Consider the following 24,268-nt stretch of genomic DNA (forward strand, 5'->3'; position numbering starts at 1 on the left):
GGGGCAACAATATCTTGACTGCTGATGTCAGTGACCCTCATTTGAAACTGGAAAGAAGGCAAATAGTTGATAAACATTAAAAAGAAAAAATGACAACCAATTGAAAAGTTTGCTTGGAATCATATAAAACATAAAAAGCAAAACTTAATGATGAACTGTCCCTTTAACACCTCCATATGATTTTGATCTTATATTTGAAAAAATGTGATTCTAATATAAATTAATTCATAATGATCACTGGTTCTAAATTTGTGGTCGTAAATTCTAACAGAAGCAAAATCTGCCTGGTTGTATACAATGGAAATTTGTTTTAACCTTTTAAATGCCACAGATCGTAGAATCTACGTTCTGTGGCAAAGGTACTTGAAATGCCACAGAACGTAGATTCTACGTTCTGCAGCATTTCCTGGTTCAGGAGCGGAGGAGCGGCTGTTAGAGCCGTTCGCTCCGTTCCTGCTCGATCCCCTGCCCCTAGGCAACGAGCAGAGCAGGGGATCGAGTGGCCCCTGGGGCGCGATCGCCCAGGGGCCCAAAAACAGCAGCAGGCACGTGTTACTTACGTGTCCTGCTGCTGCAGCCTGCACCGGATCGACGATCTCCGCCCCCACAGCACACAGACAGGAACCACGAGGCAGATGTCTTCCAGAGGCTCTTCCTGATCGCCTGCAACAGTCTCCAGCGACTTTTTCAGGTTAGTGCAACAATTACACACACAAACACACCAACACACACTTATTACAGTAATACACACTTAGATTCACACTTACACACACTTACACATACATTTTTGGGGATTGGGGGGGTCACTTACACTCACTGCACTTACACACATGTGCACACGCACACACGCGCACATAACATGTAATTTACCATTTGTACACACGCACACGCACATACATGGCATTGTGGCTTTTTTTTTTTTTTCTTATCGCATCGTTTCTTTTTTTGGCTGAAAAAAATGTTTTATTGCCATTACGCATAGCGTATTCGCTAACCGTACTGTGCAATACCTTTTGTATGTTATTTCGGTGATTATATTGCAATTTTGGGTATTTTGGTGCATTTTTAGCCATTTTATTGAATTTTTAGCCATTTTATTGCATTTTCAGCTCTGCATATGTTGTGTTCACTTGTTTCTAGCCGTAGAACCTGTTTGGCCCATCTAAAATATTCAAACTGTGATTCTGACGGCCGATAACACTAGTCTGGAAAAAAAACATTGATTTTTGTGGTTTTATTGGATTTTTTTGCATTTCACCCTTTACTGCCTTATTTTGTTTTGCCTTGTAAATTTTATCTACTATATATCCATTTGGGGGTCTCTGTGCGCCACATAGTTTGGTATATCTATGCATATTGGGCATCAAAGTGTTCAGTAGACCTCTGGCGTTCATATTTAGGATGTTTTATGCTGATACGTTACGAAATGTGGGGCATATAATGGGGTAAAATTCAAGCTTTCTGACAATTTTCAGAAATTTGATAAAAACCGTTATGTTCAGCATTGCTTTGCAGTTTGGCAGTTTGCAGTAGAAACACTTATTTACCCATATTGGATTCGTCAGAATGTGTACTTTCTGAAAATATATGGTTTTCTGGGGTCTCTGTACTGTTAGGGGGGTCTAATGTCGCATAATACACACACCAGGTGCTTATATTGCAGCAGCCAGCGCGTCAGCTGTGAAAATGTATATACACTATTGTCATTTGGGGGTCTCTGTGCGCCACATAGTTTGGTATATCTATGCATATTGGGCATCAAAGTGTTCAGTAGACCTCTGGCGTTCATATTTAGGATGTTTTATGCTGATACGTTACGAAATGTGGGGCATATAATGGGGTCAAATTCAATCTTTCTGACAATTTTCAGAAATTTGATAAAAACCGTTATGTTCAGCATTGCTTTGCAGTTTGGCAGTTTGCAGTAGAAACACATATTTACCCATATTGGATTCGTCAGAATGTGTACTTTCTGAAAATATATGGCTTTCTGGGGTCTCTGTACTGTTAGGTGGTCTAATGTCGCATATTACACACACCAGGTGCTTATATTGCAGCAGCCAGCGCGTCAGCCGTGAAAATGTATATACACTATTGTCATTTGGTGGTCTCTGTGCGCCGCATAGTTTGGTATATCTATGCATATTGGGCATCAAAGTGTTCAGTAGACCCCTGTGTTTATATTTAGGATGTTTTATGCTGAAACGTTACGAAATGTGGGGCATATAATGGGGTAAAATTCAATCTTTCTGACGATTTTCAAAAATTTGATAAAAACCGTTATGTTCAGCATTGCTTTGCAGTTTGGCAGTTTGCAGTAGAAACAGACATTTACCATATTGGATTCGTCAGAATGTGTACTTTCTGAAAATATATGGTTTTCTGGGGTCTCTGTACTGTTAGGGGGGGTCTAATGTCGCATAATACACACACCAGGTGCTTATATTGCAGCAGCCAGCGTGTCAGCCGTGAAAATGTATATACACTATTGTCATTTGGGGGTCTCTGTGCGCCACATAGTTTGGTATATCTATGCATATTGGGCATCAAAGTGTTCAGTAGACCCCTGGCGTTCATATTTAGGATGTTTTATGCTGATAAGTTACGAAATGTGGGGCATATAATGGGGTAAAATTCAAGCTTTGTGACGATTTTCAGAAATTTGATAAAAACGGTTACGTTCAGCATTGCTTTGCAGTCTGGCAGTTTGCAGTAGAAACACTTATTTAACCATATTGGATTCGTCAGAATGTGTACTTTCTGAAAATATATGGTTTTCTGGGGTCTCTGTACTTTTAGGGGCTCTAATGTCGCATAATACACACACCAGGTGCTTATATTGCAGCAGCCAGCGCGTCAGCCGTGAAAATGTATATACACTATTGTCATTTGGGGGTCTCTGTGCGCCACATAGTTTAGTATATCTATGCATATTGGGCATCAAAGTGTTCAGTAGACCCCTGGCGTTCATATTTAGGATGTTTTATGCTGATACGTTACGAAATGTGTGGCATATAATGGAGTAAAATTCAAGCTTTCTGACAATTTTCAGAAATTTGATAAAAACCGTTATGTTCAGCATTGCTTTGCAGTTTGGCAGTTTGCAGTAGAAACACTTATTTACCCATATTGGATTCGTCAGAATGTGTACTTTCTGAAAATATATGGTTTTCTGGGGTCTCTGTACTGTTAGGGGGTCTAATGTTGCATAATACACACACCAGGTGCTTATATTGCAGCTGCCAGTGCGTCAGCCGTGAAAATGTATATACACTATTGTCATTTGGGGGTCTCTGTGCGCCACATAGTTTGGTATATCTATGCATATTGGGCATCAAAGTGTTTAGTAGACCCCTGGCGTTCATATTTAGGATGTTTTATGCTGATAAGTTACGAAATGTGGGGCATATAATGGGGTAAAATTCAAGCTTTGTGACGATTTTCAGAAATTTGATAAAAACCGTTACGTTCAGCATTGCTTTGCAGTTTGGCAGTTTGCAGTAGGAACACATATTTACCCATATTGGATTCATCAGAATGTGTACTTTCTGAAAATATATGGTTTTCTGGGGTCTCTGTATGGTTAGGGGGGTCTAATGTCGCATATTACACACACCAGGTGCTCATATTGCAGCAGCCAGCGCGCGTCAGCCGTGAAAATGTATATACACTATTGTCATTTGGGGGTCTCTGTGCGCCACATAGTTTGGTTTATCTATGCATATTGGGCATCAAAGTGTTTAGTAGACCCCTGGCCTTCATATTTAGGATGTTTTATGCTGATAAGTTACGAAATGTGGGGCATATAATGGGGTAAAATTCAAGCTTTGTGACAATTTTCAGAAATTTGATAAAAACCGTTATGTTCAGCATTGCTTTGCAGTTTGGCAGTTTGCAGTAGAAACACTTATTTACCCATATTGGATTCATCAGAATGTGTACTTTCTGAAAATATATGGTTTTCTGGGGTCTCTGTACTGTTAGGTGGTCTAATGTCGCATAATACACACACCGGGTGGTTATATTGCAGCAGCCAGCGCGTCAGCCGTGAAAATGTCTATACATATTGTCATTTGGGGGTCTCTGTGCGCCACATAGTTTGGTATATCTATGCATATTGGGCATCAAACTGTTTAGTAGACCCCTATGTTTATATTTAGGATGCTTTATGCTGGTAATGATACATGGACAATACGATGCTGGAAAGTTGAAGCTTTGAGGCAATTTCCAGATATTTCACCAAAACCGCCAAATTTGGCAAAGCCTTGCGACTCAGTAGTTTGGAGCAGAAAGGCATGGGTACCCATTTTAGATTCCGTAGAATGTGTACTTTCCAAAAATATATGGGTTTGGGGGGTAAACATATATTTCTGTGTTTTTACCCCGCAAAAATGCAGTCAATGTGTTGATTTTTCATTAGCTGAAGTTACCCACGGGACTGTTTGTATGCGCTAACTTCATTTTGGGGCCTCTAAATGCCAGATACTTTGGTAAACTTATGAACAATGGCCACCAAAATGTTCAGAGGAACCCTGGCAATCATATTTAGGGTGCTTTTTCTTAGTACGTAATGACACATGGGTGATATGGTGCTGGGAAGTTGAAGCTTTGAGGCAATTTTCAGATATTTCACCAAAACCGGCAACTTTGGGAAAGCCTTGCGACTCGGTAGTTTGGAGCAATAAGGCATGGGTACCCATTTTAGATTCTGTAGAATGTGTACTTTCCAAAAATGTATGGGTTTGGGGGGTAAACATATATTTCTGTGTTTTTACCCCACAAAAATGCAGTCAATGTGTTGATCTTTCATTAGCTGAAGTTACCCACAGGACTATTTGTATGCGCTAACTTCATTTTGGGGCCTCTAAATGCCAGATACTTTGGTAAACCTATGAACAATGGCCACCAAACTGTTCAGAGGAACCCTGGCAATCATATTTAGGGTGCTTTTTCTTGGTGCATAACGATACATGGGTGATATGGTGCTGAGAAGTTGAAGCTTTGAGGCAATTTTCAGATATTTCACCAAAACCGACAATTGTGGGAAAGCCTTGCGACTCAGTAGTTTGGAGCAGAAAGGCATGGGTACCCATTTTAGATTCTGTAGAATGTGTACTTTCCAAAAATATATGGGTTTTGGGGGGTAAACATATATTTCTGTGTTTTTACCCCACAAAAATGCAGTCAATGTGTTGATTTTTCATTAGCTCAAGTTACCCACGGGACTGTTTGTATGCGCTAACTTCATTTTGGGGCCTCTAAATGCCAGATACTTTGGTAAACTTATGAACAATGGCCACCAAAATGTTCAGAGGAACCCTGGCAATCATATTTAGGGTGCTTTTTCTTAGTACGTAATGACACATGGGTGATATGGTACTGGGAAGTTGAAGCTTTGAGGCAATTTTCAGATATTTCACCAAAACCGACAACTTTGGGAAAGCCTTGCGACTCAGTAGTTTGGAGCAGAAAGGCATGGGTACCCATTTTAGATTCAGTAGAATGTGTACTTTCCAAAAATATATGGGTTTGGGGGGTAAACATATATTTCTGTGTTTTTACCCCACATAAATGCAGTCAATGTGTTGATTTTTCATTAGATGAAGTTACCCACAGGACTATTTGTATGCGCTAACTTCATTTTGAGGCCTCTAAATGCCAGATACTTTGGTAAACCTATGAACAATGGCCACCAAATTGTTTGGAGGAACCCTGGCAATCATATTTAGGGTGCTTTTTTTTGGTGCGTAACGATACATGGGTGATATGGTGCTGGGAAGTTGAAGCTTTGAGGCAATTTTCAGATATTTCACCAAAACCGACAATTTTGGGAAAGCCTTGCGACTCAGTAGTTTGGAGCAGAAAGGCATGGGTACCCATTTTAGATTCGGTAGAATGTGTACTTTCCAAAAATATATGGGTTTTGGGGGGTAAACATATATTTCTGTGTTTTTACCCCACAAAAATGCAGTCAATGTGTTGATCTTTCATTAGCTGAAGTTACCCACGGGACTGTTTGTATGCGCTAACTTCATTTTGGGGCCTCTAAATGCCAGATACTTTGGTAAACTTATGAACAATGACCACCAAAATGTTCAGAGGAACCCTGGCAATCATATTTAGGGTGCTTTTTCTTAGTACGTAATGATACATGGGCGATATGGTGCTGGGAAGTTGAAAGTTTGAGGCAATTTTCAGATATTTCACCAAAACCGACAATTTTGGGAAAGCCTTGCGACTCAGTAGTTTGGAGCAGAAAGGCATGGGTACCCATTTTAGATTCAGTAGAATGTGTACTTTCCAAAAATATATGGGTTTGGGGGGTAAACATATATTTCTGTGTTTTTACCCCACAAAAAATGCAGTCAATGTGTTGATTTCTCAGTAGCTGAAGTAAAGTCCTGATCAATTTGGATGTGCTAACTTCATATTGGTGTCTCTAAATGCCAGATACTTTGGTAAACCTATGCATAATGGGTATCAAACTGTTCAGTGGACCCCTGGCAATCATATTTCAGGTGCTTTTTCTTGGTACCTAATATAGTTTGGGATATGCGGAGCAGCAAAATAAAACCTTTGAAATGATTTTTCAGAATTTTGAATTTTTTTTTGAAAAACCGCTATTTTCAGACAAGCTTTTATGTTTGGTAGTTGGGAGTAGAGAGACATAGTTACCCATTTTGTAATCGGCAGAATGTGTACTTTTCAAAAATGTATGGTTTTCTGGGGTAAACCTACGGTTTCAGGATTTTTTGCCTTGGAATCTAAAGCATGCTGTTTTCTGCCTTAGTGCTTTCAAAATTCGGTAATATACTGCCGGGAGTTTTTGCTGTACAGAAATCCTAAATCTCCCTAAAACTATACATATCTGGTATTGGCACGTTCGAGAGACATAAGGCTTTCCAAATCAGTTGGATTTTCATCCCTAAAATGAAATATTTTTCTGGTATAAATTGATATACGATGAAAAATGGTAATTTTTCATTTTTTTTTGGTATTTAGCACTATAAATTTTTTTGCACAGGTGGAAATACATGAAAACTCAGGCAGATTTAGAAAGCTCAGTTTCTACCGAAAAAAACAATGTATAGTTTTCCTAGGTAAACTATAGGTTTCCCCTCAGAAAATGCCCCTAAAGTGAGAGAGCACAAAATGTTTCAAAAACGGCTGGCATTTCGCGTAACCAAAATGTGAAATTCTGCTGGCACTTAAAGGGTTAAATGACATTTCCTTTTATTTGCAAAAACAAATTCGTTTTTTGCACTGGATTATGGTACACAAAGAGAGTAATTTACTGAACTTTGGTCAGGCTTTTTGGGGTAAAACTAATTTTTTTTATACAAGTTTTTCGGGATTTATTAAAGCCTGATGCAGCAAAAAGCCCAAATCCAAAAATCCAGCATCTTAGACCTGCCCAAGGTTGTGGCAGAGGTCCCTATCGAATTTTGAAGTTTCTGTAGTCTGCCCTGGGATTAGCCTGAAAATCCAACCTTTTCGGGCAAAAATACGGAAAATTCTGGCTTATCAGGAAAAAGCCTGAAAAAAATCGAGGGATTCGGGAAAAAACTTTGAAAAAATTGTATGATTTGGGTTTTCGCTCAATTTTATTGAGTTTATGCCAAAACCGATTAAATTGAGCTATTTAAATAATCGTGGATTGTAGTTTGGTCTGACTTTTTTTATTTGAAAAATTCCGATTTTGATAAATAACCTCCAAAATATGCATTCTGCGTCTTATTTGTCATTGTTTATATAAATCTGCCCAGGCATTTCAGGTATTTCCCCTCTGCGTGTGACAGTAAATCTAATGATGGAAATACGGCCTTTTCTTAGGAACACATCTCTTTTGTGTTCTTCTTGTTTAACATTTTTTCAAAGAAAGGGAAAATATGTAGAAGTATTTGGATGACTCCTTCCTCTTACCTCAGTGTGGAAATATCTGATATTTGAAACCATTTGTAAAGCAACTAGGCACAATGTTACGTCTGATTCATTCGTTCCTCTTGTTGACAAACAAACAATTTCTTGCTGACAAATGCAGCTATTTTATTTGAGAGACATTTTCATTCTGTAGTTTTGTAGAGAGCCATTAATTGCTTGTGCTTGGGTCCTTGCAAGGTACATAATTAGATTACCTCTCACAGATAATCCCTCCAGCATGATGGGCTCTTGCTAATAAATCAGTAAATAAAAGGCGGAAGGGGATGTTTGCTGTCAATCGAATCATCTGTCTCGCAAGGACCAAACTTGGGGTAACTTCAATTCCTCTTTGCTCAAAAAATAACAAATATAATTTTTCCTGATTAAAACAATATTTAAAAAGTATGCTAATAAATCCGTAAGTAAAGGGGGAGAAGGGTAGGGGATGTATGCTGTCAATCTAATTATCTGCCTCGCAAGGACCAAACATGGAGTCAGTGTCGGACTGGGATGCCAGGTGCCCACCAGAAAACCTTAGACCAGTGATCCCCAACCAGTAGCTCGTGAGCAACATGTTGCTCTCCAACCCCTTGGATGTTGCTCTCCATGGTCTCAAAGCAGGTGCCTTTTTTTGAATTCCAAGCTTGAAAGCAAGTTTTAATGGCATAAACACAAAGTAAAGTGCCAAGCAGAGCCTCTTGTAGGCTGCCAGTCCACAAAGGGGCTACCAAATAGCCAATCACAGCCCTTATTTGGCACTCCAAGGGACTTTTTCATGCTTGTGTTGCTCCCCAACTCTTTTTACATTTGAATGTGGCTCACGGGTTAAAAAGGTTGGGGACCCCTGCCTTAGACCTTGGGTCCACTGGAAAACCGTAGACTGTGGGACCACTTTTCAAACTATTATTCCTCCTCTCCTCTTTCAAACTCTTTTTTCTCTTAGTCTTGTATTACTTATTTCTACTTCTACACTATATTCTTCCATTATTAAGCATTTTTTCCCCATAAAGACCATGAAATAGGCTAAATGGTTTAAAGCAAGAGGGCCCACTGACACCTGGGCCCACCGGGAGTTTTCCTGGTATCCCGATATGCCAGTCCGACACTGCATGGAGTAGCGTCAATTCCTCTTTGCTCAAAAAATAACATTTACCCCGATTAAAACAATATGTAAAAAGTATGCTAATAAATCCATAAATGAAAGGGTGGAAGGGAAGGGGATGTACGCTGTCAAACTAATTATCTGCCTCGCAAAGACCAAACATGGAGTAGCTTCAATTCCTCTTTGCTCAAAAAAATAAAATTATCATTTTTCCTGATTAAAACAATAAGTAAAAAGTATGCTAATAGATTCATAAATAAAATGGGGAAGGGGAGGGGATGTACAGTATGCTGTCAATCTAATTATCTGCCTCGCAAGGACCAAACATGGAGTAGCGTCAATTCCTCTTTGCTCAAAAAATAACATTTACATTTTTCCCGATTAAAAAAAAAAATGTAAAAAGTTTGCTAATAAATCCATAAATGAAAGGGGGGAAGGGAAGGGGATGTATGCTGTCAATCTAATTATCTGCCTCGCAAAGACCAAACATGGAGTAGCTTCAATTCCTCTTTGCTCAAAAAATAACAAACATAAAGTTTTCCTGATTAAAACAATACATAAAAAGTATGCTAATAAATCCGTAAATTAAAGGGGGGAAGGGGATGTATGCTGTCAATCTAAATTATCTTTCTCGCAAGGACCAAACATGGAGTTGCTTTAATTCCTCTTCCCCTCAAAAAATAACAAGTATAGATTTTTTCTGATTAAGACAATAAGTAAGAAGTATGTTCAGTGCAAGCCCTATTTGTTGAACTCAAGGGGAAAAGGGAGGGGTACACTATGGGGCACATTTACTATTGGTCGAATATCGAGGGTTAATTAACCCTCGATATTCGACCATCGAAGTTAAATCCTTCGACTTCGAATATCGAAAGCGAAGGATTTACCGCAATTCGTTTGATCGAACGATCGATGGAAAAATCGTTCGAAGGATTTTAATCCATCGATCTAACGATTTTCCTTCAATCACAAATTGCCTAGAAAGCCTATGGGGACCTTCCCCATAGGCTAACATTGGTGCTCGGTAGGTTTTAGGTGGCGAAGTAGGTGGTTGATGTTTTTTTTAAAGAGACCAGTACTTAGACTATCGAATGGTCGAATAGTCGAACGATTTTTAGTTCAAATCGTTCGATTCGAAATCGTGGTCGAATTAGCCAAAAAAAAACTTCGAAATTCAACGTTTTTTTTCTTCTAATCCTTCACTCGAGCTAAGTAAATGTGCCCCTAAACCTTTAAGAGAATTAAGTAGCAGATAAGAAAGCTGACAATATTTAGATTTTTTTTTAATAACACATCTCATAAGTGTCCAACTTAGTGTATCATGTTTTAAAAAAAAAAAAAAGTGATAATGTGATCGTTTTCCTTTAACATGTGAATTTTTTTTTTTCTGTGATCGTTTGCCTTTAACATGTGAATTTTTTTTTTAGTGACTAATAGAGTATTTTTCTTTTCAGATTATCTGCTATGGATGTGACTTTGAAGGCTGAGAGGACACTGTTTGCCTAGTAAGATAATGTTTCCATTTGAATATGTGACATATTTCAACTGGATCTGCTCAGCGAGTGCAGTGGGTCCATGGCATACCATTATCACTTTGTGTGATTTAGGTTTATTTAGGTGAAATGTACCACGTATAGTTAGATTGTGCAGCTATGTGTTGTACTTATCAGTTGGGAGGGTCTCTGCAGGGGATACATTACTAATGTAGGTTTATGTTCATTGTGATTCTGTCTGCTTCTATCATCAAAGTGTTCACTTCTGCAGTTAATCTGGGCAGGAGACTTTGATATCTACCTGGCGAGTTATGATTGATGTACTGGGTAATATCCAAAAACAGTAAAAGGCAGGTGTTGAATCTGAAATGTTGAAGTCAAATTAACTTTTAATATGATGTAATGATCTGTATTCTTTAGCAATTTGCATTTGGTCTTGCTTTTCTGTTTTTGGATTACCGTATATACCCAAGTATAAGCCGAATTTTTCAGCATCCAAAATGTGCTGGAAAAGTCTACCTCGGCTTATACTCGGGTCAGCGGTACCCGACCCAAGTAGCTGAGATTGCAGTCACTTTTAATCATTCCTATACCAACAGTTCACTTGGGGAGAGACTGCAATATCCCACAATGCCCTCTGTTGGTTATATGAAAGAATAACAGTGCACCCTCTGTTGGTTATATGAAAGAATAACAGTGACTGGAATATCACACAGCGCCATCTGTTGGTTGTATGAAAGAATAACAGTGACTGCAATATCACACAGCACCCTCTGTTGGTTGTATGAAAGAATAACAGTGACTGCAATATCACACAGCACCCTCTGTTGGTTGTATGAAAGAATAACAGTGCGCCCTCTGTTGGTTATATGAAAGATTAACAGTGACTGCAATATCACACAGCACCCTCTGTTGGTTATATGAAAGATTAACAGTGACTGCAATATCACACAGGGCCCTCTGTTGGTTATATTAAAGAATAACAGTGACTGCAATATCACACAGCACCCTCTGTTGGTTATATGAAAGAATAACAGTGCGCCCTCTGTTGGTTATATGAAAGAATAACAGTGACTGCAATATCACACAGCACCCTCTGTTGGTTATATGAAAGAATAACAGTGACTGCAATATCACACAGCGCCCTCTGTTGGTTATACGAAAGATTAACAGTGATGGCAATATCAAACAGCACCCTCTGCACATGGTAGTGGGACAGGGGGACAATGCACACAGTAATCCGTCACAGTCACCATCAACTTTTCAAAGAAGTCCGGTTGATCGCTGGGGGGGGTCGCTTTGGCAGAATGTGCGCTGCTGGCAGACAGGGCTGTAGTTGTGTCTAGGCTTATACTCGAGTCAATAAGTTTTCCCAGTTTTCGTAGGTAAAATTAGGTACCTCGGCTTATACTCGGGTCGGCTTATACTCGAGTATATACGGTATTTGAAATGTAAAATTAAGATTATATAATACCAGATTTTTATTGTAATTATGTTTAGTACAGGTATGGGACCTGTTATCCAGAATTAGGGATGCAACGAATCCAGGATTCGGTTCGGGACAGGATTCAACCTTTTTCAGCAGGATTCGGATTTGCATATGCAAATTAGGGACGGGAGGAAAATCGTTTGACTTTTTGTCACAAAACAAGTAAAAAATGCCCCCCTTCCCACCCCTAATTTGAATATGCAAATTAGGCTTCAGATTCAGTTCGGTATTCATCAGAATATCGTTCGATCGAATTGGGCAAATCCAAAATAGTGGATTCGGTGCATCCCTATCCAGAATGCTCGGACCTGGGGTTTTCCAGATAAGGGAAGGCCGTCTCCTATAGACTCCATTTTATCCAAATAATTAACATTGTTAAAAATGATTTATTTTTTCTCTGTATGTAATAATAAAACATTACCTTGTACTTGGCCCAAACTTAGATATAATTAATCCTTATTTGAGGCAAAACCTCAAGCTTTATTTAATGTTTAAATTAATTTATAATAGACTTAGGTTTAAGCATGAAGATCTGAATTATGAAAATTTGTTATCTGGAAATCCCCTGGAGCATTCTGAATAACAGGTCCCATACCTGTACATTATAGGATTATCCTATCCTTCCATATCTGCAATGATAAATGTATATATGTGTGTATATATATTCTGTGTTGTATAAATTACCTTAGATAATGCTTTCACAGTATATTCATTCTTTGCACAGTGATCTAGTTTTTTTTATTTTCATGCTTTGCAATGTTTGCAGAAAAATTGCTCTGATCTGCCGAAATAAACCCCCGGTTTCACCTTTTTGCTTGAAGCTAGACACCTTGTTTTGATCTCTCGGCTTCATACAATTTATCATTGCTGTAATAACGGAAACAAGAGCACACACACACAAGAAAGTCAGCTTGACTACTGTATACATGTCAGCACTGGTCCAGGGAGTTTCAAAGAAATGTTTTATTGATTCAGTAATTGAGCAGAATGGACAATATGATCGTGGATCCCGAGGCGAGGGAAGCCCCTTCAATTAAATGTGACTCTTGTGTTTATGTTCTGCCTTAACCTGTTATTAAGGTTTGTCTTAAGGGGTTTATTTATCAAAGTCCAAATTTATCTCAATATTTTCTGCTACAAACTCTGATCAAATTCAATCAAATCAAATATTTATTATTACGTTTTCCCGAAAACTTGCTTTGTGAGACAAAATCTGATTTTCATAATTCTTTTGGATTTTTATCAAGATTTTCAAGATTTTTCATCTGATTTTCAAATTTTTTTCCAGATTTTTTACATGAAAAACTCACGAAAACTCAAAAAACTTCGGGGTATTGCACGAAACCCAGCGCACATCAAAAAAATCATTGGGACTTTCCCCATTGACTTACATGCAACCTCGACAAGTCCGAGATACCGGATTTTCAGATTTTGACTTTTCAGTCCTCGGGGTATAACAAATTTCAAAAAAATTAGTGATTGTGAATTTATCGTGATTTTTGCATTTGGAGTTTAGTAAATAACCCCCTAAGTGTGCAACTGGATGGTTTGTATCCTGAAGGGCAGGGATCCCCAACCTTTTAAACCCGTGAACAACATTCAGAAGTAAAAGGAGTTGGGGGGAAAAATGTTCTTGGGGTGCCAAATAAGGGCTGTGATTGGCCATTTAGTAGCCCCTATGTGGATTGTCAACCTACATTGAGGCTACTGTTTTATTATTACAGCAAAAAGGAAATCATTTTTACAAATTTCGATTATTTGGATAAATACATTTTTTTTTTAAAAAAAAAAAATTGGGATTACAGGTATGGGGTCTGGTTTCTGGAAACCGTTATCCAGAAAGCTCCAGCTCTCTACTATAGACTCAATTTTATCCAAATAGTTTGTAAAAATGATTTCCTTTTTCTCTGTAATAATAAAACAGTAACTTGATCCCAACTAAGATATAATTAATCCTTATTGGAAGCTGAACCAGCTTATTGGGTTTATTTAATGTTTAAATGATTTTCTAGTAGATTTAAGGTATGAAGATCCACATTATGGAAATATTTGCTATCTAGAAATCCCATCAGTCAGTTATTATATTTTATATTTTAAAATATTGTAACAATGTTTGTCTCCACAGAATAGAATAGATTAATTATATCAGATCCTCTCTAATTTGTATACAGTAGCAAGATATATATATGATAAGAAAGGGAATCTTAAAATTAAAGGGGCTGTTCATCTTTAAATTCACTTTAAGTAATATGTAGAGCGTGACATTCTGAGACAATTTGCAATTTTGTTTCATTTTTTTATTGTTTGTGATTTTTGAGTTATTAAGATTCTTATTCAGCAGCTCTCCAGTTTGCAATTTCAGCTATCTGGTTGCTAGGTCCTAGCAACCATGCATTGATTTGAATAAGAGACTGGAATATGAATAGGAGAGGCCTGAATAGAAAAATGAGTAATACAAAGTAGCACTAAAAATATATTTGTAGCCGTATAGAGCATTTGAAAGCTGAGGAGAAACAGAAGAAGAAGGCAAAAAAAACTATAACAAATAAATAATGAAGACCATTTAAATATCATGAATTAATTATACTGACTATAGACATATCGTATATACTCGAGTATAAGCCGTCCCGAGTATAAGCCGAGGTACCTAATTTTACCTCCAAAAACTGGTAAAGCTTATTGACTCGAGTATAAGCCGAGGGTGAGAAATGCAGCAGCTTCTGATAAGTTTCAATCAAAAAATTAAGGGTTTCTGCTCCCATTGGAGGTGCCGGAGTCTCGTTTTTGGATGCCGGCGACCATTCTTGGACGCCGGCGAATATTCTTGGAGACCATTCTTGGACGCCGGCGACTATTCTTAGGCGCCGGCGACCGTTTTTGCGCTTGACCCGAGTATAAGCCGAGGTAGAGTTTTTCATCATATTTTGAGGGCTGAAAAACTCGGCTTATACTCGAGTATATACAGTACTTTTTTCATAATCTTTTTTCATTGAATAAGTTACCATTGCATAGAGAGTAATCTGCTCTGCTTGGAATACCGTCGTTTGGAGAGTGTTTGCAATTTTAAAAGAGATAATGAAAGAAAAGTATGGGAATACAAATTAATGGAAACTTTCAATTCTCTGAAGAAGCGACTAAACCTGGGCCTTGGATTTATGGCTAATGATGTGGACTAAGAAAGGACTGCACCAGTTCAGAAATACCAACATGTCTAGATCTGGATCATATAGAATTCCTTTTATTCTACACTCCAATAATTCAGCCCTAATTTATACTCTTTGACTCACATTATCTTGTACTTTATCTGCTTGTCTCTTGTAGATCCCCTCCTAAATGACTTTGACACCTCACACATAGATTGATATTCCTTTTTGTTGGTCATTTGACCTATGAGCTGAATGTTGTATATATAGCAGAGAACACCACCGCTTCATTGTAATCAGCTTGAAAAAGGAACTAAAATGTTCTGAAAGCTTGTTATGATTATATTAGATTCACCTTAATACCACTTTTGTTATTTTTTTATTTCAAAAGGGTTGCCCTGTAACATTTTTACTGGCTAACACGGTACAGCAACTTTATCTGCATCAGAATTTAATAATCAGCCCTGTAGCATCAGCTTATATTACAGGGGAAGCTCATTTTCTGCTGGATAATTAGTGACGAGCCCTAAGCTTAGCTTCTCAACAGCCAATCAGAGCCCACTGAGCATGTGAGTGTCACAGACACTTTCCAAGATGGTGACCCCCTGTGACAAGTTTGAAGTCCTGGATCATTGCTGCTATTGACAAGCTGAAACTTTAGCCTCGTGCAATAAGTTCACTATATAAAATATGGCATTTTTAGCCACATTTATTTTTAGGGTTTCGTTCTTCTTTTAATAAAATGAGCTGTAATACATCTTCTAGGCAAAAGGAAGCCCCCCTATAAGATATATTGGATCTAACTGTCAGAGAATATCTGCCACTTAACTGCTGCATGAAGACAGAGTGAAGAGAAACAGATGCTGAGAGAGGAATAGTGAAGATAAACTTGATTATTTCAGAAACAATGCAGAATATTTAATTGATTGTATGTAGAAAGTTTCTTATTTCAGTATGATGCAGCTTCTATTAAATTTTCATTTTCACAATAGTTCCCCTTTAAGAGGTGCAGTTATTTTAGTTATTTTCATTTTGCTTCATCCACAAGCCCTGAAAGAAATGACTTATGTTTCATTTTCAGCTTTGCCTAAAATGCAGGTCTGGACTTAGAATTAAAATAGGCCCTGGCATTTCAGGTACACAGAGGCCCAATCAGCCCACACAGAGGCCCAAACAGCCCCCACCAGCCCACTAAATAGTGACTTTCTATGGGACCTTATAGCAGCCCCTCTGGCATTTGCCAGAACCCACAGATTGCCAGTCCGGGCCTGTTTAAATGCCATTTATAACTCTGGTTGTCCAGCCTCAAAGCTTTCTAATTACCTTCTACAAACCCCTGCGGGTTCATTTACTGTACTCGCCTCCAGTATAGACGTTCCACATAAACGAATGCCGCACTATTGGCTTCAAATAATCACCCTTCAATCTCGTTTTCTAGCTGAGCTGTATAAATGGCACACAGGGGGAGTACCCTGAAGGATTCAGCTTCTTGCATGTTTATCAATACAAACCACTTCCTTTAAGCTAACAAGTCAGTACATAAGATAAGAGATTACAGTATCTCATATTTTTCTAGAGTACCGCATAAGCTTCCTGTTGCCGTGTTCTGTGAAAGCTCCGAGAAACAACCCTTCTTGTTTTCAACCCATTAAACTCTACCTTGCACATATACCCCCAGGCAGGGACATACTTCATTTGCAACCGTTTCAAGTGATGGGGCTCAGGCAGATCTTTAAGTGTTTTTGTGGGAACAAGTAATTTGGGGTTCTTCAATATTTAATCTGTGTAGAACTGCAGGTTGGGCTGCACATTCTTAGGACTAAACTTGCACCATTGTTATTGGAACTGCGATTAAACATCAGGGGAAATAAATACATATGTAGGTGAAGTTGGGGCAAAGATGGGGTTGTCGTGCCACTGGTGAAATATCTGTGGTTTAATAATCAGACTGAGAACGTGACTTTATGCTTTAAAGGAGACGGAAAGGTTAAAACTAAGTAAGCCTTATCAGAAAGATCCACCTAAATATAACATTTAACCCTCAAAGTAATGCTGCTCTGAGTCCTCTGTCAAAAGAAACAGCACATTTCTTTCCTTCTATTGTGTACTCATGGGCTTCTGTATCAGACTTCCTGATTTTAGCTTAAACCTCCAGGGCTAGGGCTTGAGCATGCTCAGTTTGTTCCCCTCCCTACAGTCTCTAGAGCTGTTTACTCCGATATGGTAACGTAGAGTCCTGCGCGGAACCAATTTCTAAGACTTGGACCCGAACCCGCAGCCCGCGACCCGAACCGCAACCCGCATATTTACCCACTTTGATCCGCTACCTGACCCAGACCCACAACTGCCTTATCCACAACCCGCCGACCACCATCAAACAGGAAGTGATGGTGCTGCAAACTGGAAGTGACGTCATCAAAAGTTGGCAGGGACAGAAACAAGTTTTGTAAAACTTTAAAAGGAGTAAAATATAGACAATATTACATAAGATAAGAATTTTAGACTCGCAACCTGACCTGCAACTCCACAGACCCGGGGGGTATACCCGCACCTGAAAATCCTCCCCTCATTCAACAGGGTTTCCACTTTTTTTGCGGGGAACCCGCGGGTACTCGAACCACTGCAGGACTCTATGGTAAAGCATTCTCTGCTGTAATCTGAGCCCAGAGATTTGAGTGAGCAGGGAGAGACTCAGGCAGGAAGTGATGTCACACCAAGCTAATACTGCAGCTGCTATCCTAACCAAACAGAGAGCTTCTAGAGCTGTTTACTCAGATATGGTAAATCATTCTGCAGAATAAATACAGCTTTCTAGCTTGCACTATTGCAGCTAATCTATTGGCAATAAACTGCCTCCGTAGCATTCCTTCTCCTTTAAGCCTTATTGATATGACTGGGGCTTTCAGACAATTCTTAGTATCAACATGAAGAATTATCCAGCAGTGAATGTCTCTGCTTTCCCACCTCATTTGGAGGTTACCCAAAAGCCCGATGAATCAATGAAAGTATTTTCTGTTTCATTACCGTATCAGGTTGCGTAACAACACAATCACTCTAGGAAGCCCATTTTCCAAAGGCTGATTTTCTAATTCATGTGAATTTTTTATTCAATTCGAATATATTCACAATTTGCCTGGGAAGTTATTTAAGAAAAAATGTGAATGTGTAATATTCGATCGAATGATTTCTGACCCAAAACTCAAATCGTATTCGATTTGTATTCGATTCGTTTTTCAAAAACACCCCAGGAAGGCTATTAAAATCTCCAAATGGCTCAATGGACCTCTGCCATTGACTTGTACATGAACTCGGCAGGTTTTAGATGGTTACTACCAAAAACATATTTTTGCCTAATGAAAATTTTAATTCTAAGGAACTTTTTAGAATACAGGTATGGAACCTGTTATCCAGAATGCTCGGGACCAGGAGGTTTCAAGATAACAGGTCTTCCTGTAATTTGGATCTTCATACCTTAAGTCTACTAGAAAACCATGTAAACATTAAATAAACCCAATAGGCTGGTTTTGCTTCCAATAAGCATTAATTATATCTTAGTTGGGATCAAGTACAAGTTACTGTTTTATTAATATAGAGATAAAGGTAATTGCTTTTAAAAATTTGCATTATTTGATTATAATGGAATCTATGGGAGACGGCCTTTCCATAATTCGGAGCATTCTGGATAACTGGTTTCTGGATAATGGGTCCCATACCTGTACGTTCATCAAAAATCCAATAGTTTTTAAGATATTTGTTATCGCAATGTTAAGCAGTGTTATTCTGTTTTTTCCCTTTTTCAGTCTTGCATGCTCCTTCATGGGTTAATCAGCTGGCTCCTGCTACAGTTGTAGAAGTCAGAACAAGTGGTGCAGGGAGTAGAGACATAGGCACTGCTTTCAATAACAATTACATTCACATATAACTTTAAAACTATAGAAATTGTGTACTGAATGTATCTTGGAAAGTTGCTTAGAATTACAGTTTCTTTCACTGTTTTTATATTTTATTCATTTATTTATTTTCTTTCGAACTGGAGTTACAGTTTAATCATCTTTATATTTTAATGATGCTCAAAAATGATGAGGTATGGGATCCGTTGTCCGGAAAACCTTTTATACAAAAAACTCTGAATTACGGAAATGCCGCAGAATCCATTATAATCCTTTTTTCTCTGTAATAATAACCTTGTACTTGATCCCAACTAAGATATAATTAATCCTTATTGGAGGCAAAACCAGCCTATTGGGTTTATTTAATGTTTACATGATTTTCTAGTAGACTTAGCGGCAGATTTTTCAAAGGTCGAATTTCGAGTTCATGGGAGTTTCTAATCAACTCCCATTAACTCGAAATTTTAAAAAAACAACCAACCTCAATTTATTTAAAAATAATAATTTTTAAAAACGGGTGAATAGGATCTAGCTGCAAATTCGAATCCAATTCGAGTCGAATTCTTTTTTTCAAAAGTTTACTAAACGACTCCAAATTGATTGTAGGAGGTCCCCCTTAGGCTAAAACTCCAATTTTTAAAAATTCTAATTGAATTTGGATTATTCCTTAGTCGAATTACACTAAAATAAACTCGAAATTCGAAGTGAAAAATTCAAATTTTCAATTTGACCCTTGATAAATCTGCCCCTTAAAGTATGAAGATTCAAATTATGGAAGGATCCATTATCTTGAAATCTCCAGGTCCAGAGCATTCTGGAAAACAGGTCCCATACCTGTGGGGGCCTATAGGTTGTTCCTGCATGACTTTAACTTACTACTTATAGGTCATATTTTAGGTTTGGCCACCCGGATTTACAGACCCTAAAAGGGATGTTGTTGCTTCAGAAACAGCAATGGTTTGTGGGTATGATGACATAATTATGCATAATCTAAATTGGAATAAGGGGAGCCATGTGTGAAATGTCACCCATACTAAGGGACACCAGTACCCAAGCCAAGTACCTTTCCCCCGTTCGCTCCCAATTACCTCCCCCCATCTCAACAACGACTCCCCAGACCTCCTCATTCTCACTCTATGGCTGCTCCTAATCCAGAAGCCTGGAGTAAACTAGGACAGAATCAAGGCAGTGGCATTGGAGAATATCATTCGCGAAGATTTTTTTTAAATTTCCCCCCATCTCCTTTCCAGTTGCACACTCATCACATGAATATTCTTCCTATCCCAAGTTCCCCCCCATGTGCTAAAATGGATTAAAATGCTGCGTATGTTGATGCCATTAATTAAAGATACTTGCGCCCAAACACCTACCTCCCAGCATATTGGAAAATATAAAGGGCGGAGCGCGGCGAAAAACTTTTGACCACAACCATTTTTGTGACCAAACCCCCTAATTACCATGTTCGTTTTACACAATTTGGCAGGTTATGAAAGTTTGACCACTTTTCTGTGGTTTTTATATGTTATTACAGTTTGCTAATTACAGTTTTGCCTTTTAAGCTGCAAGTCACAGTTTCCCCAAGAGACCTGTTTATCTTAAATAGTTACAAATGTTTCTTTGCTTATCTTAAATTGTTACAAATGTATCTAAGTGCACCAGCCACGTATTCTGGGCTCTCTGCCAAAAGCCAATTAAGTTTTAGAAACTTTGTATCTTTTTCCGGCTGTTCAGTGCAGGAGGTCAAAGAGAAAGTCGGGACATTTCAGTAACAGTCTGGGACTGCGGGTTGAGCTGTCAAAATCAGGACTGTCCCGTGAAAAACGGGACAGTTGGGAGGTATGCAAACATGCTCCTTGCACTTCTGTACCAATGCACCCTCCCAGTCTGCTTAGAATTCCCCCACCCCGTTAACTCTAAACTGTTCCAAATATGCTTTTTGCAAATTTAACTTTTCTCTCTGGACTTAGAATTTGGGCAGCTGCATCTATGTATTCACTGCCTCACTTTATAGATGTTTTAAAAGTCAGATTATAAACCCATGATTTGCCATATTGTGAAGAGAGGAAAAAAGCCCAGTACCTTGAAGAAGAATCTGTTATCTCACTGCAAGTAAACATCAGTTCTGCCTTGTTTATTTATTTGTACCCGGGGGGGGGGGGATAAGGCAGAAATTCGGCTTGTCTGAGTAATAAAGGCAACGGCTGATTACTGGGTTGGATCAGATGCAGATGAAACAGATGCAGTAGGAAGGACTTACGAGTCAGTGGTAGTACATTATACTGATTATTTGAAGATCTTTATGGTTTCCAGAATGTGTTTCTATTAGACATATTTATTTTGGTTCACCATTCTAGTGCAGGAGGAAGCATTCCCTTATGGAAGCATAAGCATATCCAGTCAGCTACGGATGTGAGAAAAGAGCCTTAAAGGAGAGGGAAAGCTACTGAAGCAGTTTTTTGCCAATAGATTAGCCACAACAGCTCTAGAAGCTCTTTGTTTGTTTAGGATAGCAGCTGCCATATTAGCTTGGTGTGACATCACTTCCTGCCTGAGTCTCTCCCTGCTCACTCATAGCTCTGGGCTCAGATTACAACAAACAGTGGAGGAGGGAGGGGGAGAGGAACAAACTGAGCATGCTCAAGCCCAAGCCCTGGAGGTTTAAGCTGAAAACAGGAAGTCTGATACAGAAGCCCATGAGTACACAATAGAAGGAAAGAAATGTGGTGTTTCTTTTGACAGAGGACTCAGAGCAGCATTACTTTGAGGGTTTACTGGTGTATTTATATAGACCTTTCTGATAAAGCTGACTTAGTTTTACCCTTTCCATCTCCTTTAAAATGGCCGTCCTTGTGATCAACCGTTTCCCAGATTTGTAGATGATGGGAAAACAGTGTCAGAATGGGATATCCAGTGCCCAATAGAAAAATTGTCCAACGGTCCACCACCTGGGCATTAAATACCAGCCAAGGCTTTCTCTGCCCCAACCTGCCTCCTCTCTGCCCCGGCCCACCCCTATCCCCTCTCACAGCTCCTCCTCTGTCCCTTCAATGTGGCCTTGATGATGCCTGACTCCGCCCCATTTGCATCACAGCCCCTGACCTCATGGAGCCTGACAACCCTGCTACCACCCCCGGCTGCCTCCACCAACCCCTGCGCTGCTGATTAACACTTGCTGCCCCACCATGAATTTTTCTTTAAACCTATGTTTTCACTTTTTTTTTCCAGATTAAAAGCATTGTCATTTTTATTACTACACTTATTTTAGTGTCGCATTATTATATACAGTTGAGTCTGATCCTTAAAGGGGAAATTAAGACATGGCTGAACTTCTCCTTTTAGGGGAAAGGTGAATTTAGAAAGGGTATATATATATATATATATATATATATATATATATATATATATATATATATATATATATATATATATATATATATATATAGGGTTGCCACCTTCCCAAGCGACTGAGACCAGACATGGGGGAGGAGCAGTGACGTCAGTGGACAGGGTCGTGAAGTAGGTAGGCATGGGTGTGTCGTCAGGGGGCGGGGCTATGATGCGGCAATCAGAGATTGGCCGATCACGGTGTCAATCAAGGGAATTGTATATATAAATATATATAGTTGTAATTAATAGTAATTGATCTAATGAGCACCACAATTGTTTTGGAATTAAAGTGGATGTATAGCCTCTTTTTCAGTGCTAGTTAACTAGATAGGGCTTGTGGTGAACATTTATTTTGCCTTTTGCTTTAATTAGGAAATATTTGTGGTTTTTGTGCACTAAACAGGGCAAAAGATTAATTGAAAGTAAAAGTCACATACTTATTCCTGGGTCACAGGAGCACAATCAAAACAAATCAGAAGCACTCTGTATAAACAAACCCCCCTCCATAAGCAGCAGCCACTTAAGCTATAAGATAAGAAATAGCTTATTAAGTAAGAAAATATGTACGGGTTTTGTGCACTAAACAGGGCAAAGCTAAAATTGAAAGTAAAAGTCACTCCTTTCTGGGTCACAGGAGCATAATCAAAACAAATCAGAAGCCCTCTGTATAAACAACCCCCCCCCCCAAGCAGCAGCACCTTAAACTGTAAGATAAGAAATAGTTTATAAGTAATATTTGCTTTGTGGTTACTATGTTCAGGCCATCTAAAAAGGAAATCATAGGCAGCTTTCTTTAGATATTTTACTATTTTCTTTTTCCTAATGATTTTCCAGTTTTTAAAATGTAAACAAAAAAATGCTATGGTCAGTAATGAAAAAAAAGTAACAATTTTGTGTCTGCATCATAATAAAAGCTGCTTGAACTTCGCTTTTGGGGTGACCCTTAGTGCCGTTCATTACACAAGGCTCTGTGTCCTTGGAATGCACTATAATCTTTCAGCCACAAGAGTTTAGGTGTGAACGGCACAATGCTCCAAACCCATTGAAACACTTTCATTTTGAATCACTGTGCGGTTAGAATTTTGGATATATATATAGCCCCTTTTCCACAGAAATTAAAGGTGACTTCCTACACCTTTGTGGTTATTTATCAGTAACTCCCTTCTCTGCTGCGCTACAGCTGTGCCTCCTCCTACAGAGCAAAATGAACTAAAGTGAAAGAGACAAACTATTCAACTAAAAGGAAATTAGATATGGAAAATGTCTTCTTTATCATTTTCATGAAAGTTCAGCTCCTTTTAGTCATATCTTTAAAGAAGCAGGAACTGCTAAAAATCAAACTGATTCATGCAGTTGCCAGTGTCGGACTGGCCCAACGGGATACCGGGAAAAGTCCCGGTGGGCCCAGGTGTCAGTGGTCCCTCATGCTGTTAGACATTTGGCCTATTTCATGGCCATTCTCTATTCCAATGAGACCTAAGTGGCTAAATAGATGGAATAATAGATTATAGTATGTAAAGAAAAGAGACTGGGAGAATAGAGGTTGAGTGAGGAGAGGAAGAATAATAGTAGTGAATTTGGGCCCCTGGTCTAAGGTTACTTGGTGGGCCCCTGGTGTCCCAGTCCGACACTGGCAGTTGCAGACCTGCTAAGCAAAACTTGTGTGCTTCTGATAAAGTAAGCTTTATCAGAAAAGTCTATATAAATACACCAGTAAACCCTCAAAGTAATGCTGCTCTGAGTCCTCTGTCAAAAGAAACACCACATTTCTTTCCTTCTATTGTGTACTCATGGGCTTCTGTATCAGACTTCCTGTTTTCAGCTGAAACCTCCAGGGCTTGGGC

At 38.8% G+C, this 24,268-nt stretch overlaps 1 protein-coding gene across 12 annotated transcripts in view; it reads left to right on the forward strand.

Annotated features, from left to right (window-relative positions):
• The window catches only part of foxp1.S (forkhead box P1 S homeolog), a 629,350-nt gene that overhangs the window by 144,117 nt on the left and 460,965 nt on the right, over positions 1-24,268 (forward strand). For all 12 annotated transcript variants that reach the window (XM_018259715.2, XM_018259719.2, XM_018259717.2 and 9 more), the window contains one exon: positions 10,477-10,527. The gene's annotated coding sequence lies outside the window, so the exon portion shown is untranslated. The remainder of the gene's footprint in view (positions 1-10,476; positions 10,528-24,268) is intronic.

This window comes from Xenopus laevis, chromosome 4S (assembly GCF_017654675.1).
Source record: "Xenopus laevis strain J_2021 chromosome 4S, Xenopus_laevis_v10.1, whole genome shotgun sequence".
Classification (NCBI taxonomy): domain Eukaryota; kingdom Metazoa; phylum Chordata; class Amphibia; order Anura; family Pipidae; genus Xenopus; species Xenopus laevis.